This window comes from Limulus polyphemus, unplaced genomic scaffold, assembly GCF_000517525.1.
Source record: "Limulus polyphemus unplaced genomic scaffold, Limulus_polyphemus-2.1.2 Scaffold676, whole genome shotgun sequence".
NCBI classification, from domain to species: Eukaryota; Metazoa; Arthropoda; class Merostomata; order Xiphosura; family Limulidae; genus Limulus; species Limulus polyphemus.
In genome coordinates, this window is record NW_013666286.1 from 261877 (window position 1) to 265506 (window position 3630).

Here is a 3630-nt window from a genome sequence, read left to right on the forward strand (position 1 = left end):
CGAGAACAGGGACCATATAACTCTATATCGCCATGCAGCTTTCAACGTTGTAGGCGAAAGAAAGAAAAGTAAAAGAAAATTTTTTCTGTAAAAATGTTTGTTTGTTTCTTGAATATCACATATAGCTACACAATTTTCTACCTGGTCACCCCTAGTTTCAAAGTGATGGACTAGAAGGAAGACAAAAAGTCAACACCTCTTGCCTTCTACTCTTGGGCTACTATATTTTTTGGATAGACCATCACATTATAACAACTGAAAGAGCATCGATCCTGTGACCCAAAGATTGTGAATCGTGTTCCTTTCTAGTCAGCCATGCCAAGCCCTTTTGAAAATAATATTAAGTGTCATTTGCATATATTATTGAACAAAATGTTCATATCACTGAAAATAGTAGTTTCTCCAAGTGTCTGAGTATAAAGAACAGCGATACGTTTTACATATGATAAAAGTTATAGATGTAATTTTAATAGATAAAAGAATTAATATAAGTTTAATTTTTTTATTTCTAGCAAAAAGCAGTAATCCTCTGGAGTTTTCACAGAAAAAAAAAATACAAGTAGATTCAGATTTTTTCCTTGTGATGTAATAACATAGCACCGTATATACCAGATCAATGAAGCACACATTTAGCCGAAATCCGATCGATCCTTACCATAAACTAATAAGACTATGAAGGGGATAAGTAAATAGCTTAGCCTATATTATTTACCTTTTAAATGACGACAGGTTTAAATGGTTATTTCTGTAGCAAGTTGCAGGAAAGTAAGGCAAAAAAATTAAAGTTGAGCCCTTCTTTATTTTTTACTAACAAACGTGGCCTTATCACAAAGCTAAATCGTTCATGTTTATGATGCATTACCACAGGTGCAACATTGTTTAGCAATAGTAACTGTAGCTAATTATAATGATATAATTGTGAATATTCTAGTATTTTTTACCCATTACAGATATATATATATATTAAAACATAACAAAATATGAACCTGTTTTTCACTGTTTTAGTTATTAAAGCTAGTCAATAGTCATGAAAAAACATTTAATATGTAATAATAAAATCATAAAAGCTTAAGCATTATTGAAAAATTCACATATAGATAATGTTCTAAACTTATAACGTTCATACATGGAAACATCGGCTTATGTACATACGTAGATCTTGAAATATTTATTAATACACATAAACCTGTTCTTTGCCGCCAAAAAGAATTCCTGTACAATCTACACATCCTTCAGTAGGTCTGTGACATTTCCTGATTGGACAAAGGACTTGCCAATCAATGATTGCTTTAACAGCTTACGGTGATCTGACTCATTTTACAAGCTATATATTTCCTATAGATCATTTTCCAGACGGTTCTGCTATGATTCGTGTCTGGCGAAAAGCTTCAGTAGATATTTCCTTTGCAACATCTCAACCAACAGTTGGTCCAGTTATCAACACTATTTTCAAGTTTTGAACAACTCGACTTTCAAGATCTACATATATACATGTGCCGATGTTTCCGTTTATCAAAGCTATCTTCAAGTTTTGTACAACGAAAAACCTTTTCAAGTATATTCTATTTTAAGATCCATGCAAGAACTCAGCTAACAGATGTTTCCGTATATCAAAGCTATCTTAGAATATATTATTGACAGAAGAGCAAAGAAAAACAAACAAACCTAATTTGTGTTTGTATAATTAAAACTGGTATAATTTTAAACCTACTGAAGAAAAAAAAATCAAAATATGATATATTTGAAGTTATTGTTTTAAAATGAGACTCATGAACGGCCACAAAGTGCTAAGGTGATTTTTATTTTCGGAAACGAGACAAAAACCATGCATTCTTGGATCCATAGTGTTGTCTGAGAAATTTGGTAAAAACGAACATGTGTTGGCCTACTTCAGTAGGGTCCTGAGTCGACCAGAGAGGAACTACTGTGTAACATGGAGGGAACTCCTTGCTATAGTACCTCACCTCTATGGGGCTAGGACAAGGACATACTCTAACCTTGAAATAAATCTTTATAAAATACAATCGTAAATTTAACAACGAACTTTCAAGAAAATTAAAGTAGACAAGTTGTTAAACAGGGACAAGGGTAATGTTTAAAATGTATAGTATAATTGCTTTTTTGATATTATCCATATGTTGGCAACCTTAGCCATTGAGATAGAAGGTTTTGAGTGTTGTTTCGAGAACAAGTCTGCTTTTTAAAATGGTTTTTGCCCGTATTTTCTATTAGAATGTTTGTGAAATTCCTGAGCAAAACCTATTATGAACCATTATCGTGGTTCATGATAGCGGTTAACGTTTCCGTTAATACTACACCTTACTTGAAATTTGGTTTATCTATTAATTGCCAAACATAATTTTATATAAACTCGTTTTTTAATACTTTCAATAGTCTTCCTAAATATAGAATTGTTTGATAATTTGTAAAAATATTTTTCAAAATCCTTAGTAATTTCATGTAACAGTCTAAAATGAACATGCCACTACAATCAGGGTTCAACAACAACAAAAACGATTTATTCAATAATAACAACATTTAGAAATATATTCAACACTTACCAAAACACAGTTAATAAACACGTGTCTGGCCAAGACTTGACACTAATGTTAATAAACAATATCTCATAAATATCAATATTATTTCAAATAATGGCATCAGGAAAAAGAAATAGAAAGAAAAAACCTAATTCCAAAAATTATCGTTCACTAACTATCTCGTGACTCTCTCTTTCAGTGAAGCTTCTGGGAGGGTATTTATTGAAACTGACACCAACTTCTCTAGTGATGACGTACATATACTATTAATGTACCAGAAGAGTGTGTAAATTTATGATCAAATGAAGTTATTCTCTGGTGACTTACTCAGTGAATAAAATATAAATACCCTACCAGAAACCTCATTAAGTGAGAGAGAGTTACGGGACAGTTAATGAAATGTTGCTGCTCATCACTCGATACTGTTATTAATATTGAAAGATATTTTTGGAATATTGTGTTTGTTGTATTTTTTTTTGGAATTAGGTTTTTTCTTTTTGTTTTTTTCCTGATTCCATGGCATGGCCAGATAGTTATGGTGCTCGACTCGCAATCTGCGGGTCGCGGGTTCGAATCCCCGTTCCACCAAACATAATCGCCCTTTCAGTCGTGGGGGCGTTATAATGTGACGGTCAATCCCACTATTCGTTGGTACATGAGTAGCCTAAAAGTTGGCTGTGGGTGGTGATGACTAGCTGCCTTCCCTCTAGTCTTTCACTGCTAAATTAGGGACGGCTAGCGCAGATAGCTCTCGTGTAACTTTGCGCGAAATTCATGACAAATAAACAATCCTGATTCCATTATATGAAATAATAATAATTATAATAGTATACTGGTTATTAACATTAGTGTCAACTCCTGGTCGGGTACGTGTTTAGTAGCTGTGATTTGGGTATTTATAATAATATACTGGTTATTAACATTAGTATTCAACTCCTGGTCGGGTACGTGTTTAGTAGCTGTGTTTTGGGTATTTATAATAATATACTGGTTATTAACATTAGTATCAACTCCTGGTCGGGTACGTGTTTAGTAGCTGTGTTTTGGGAAGTGTTGAATTTATTTTTAAGTGTTGTTGTTATTGTTGAATAAA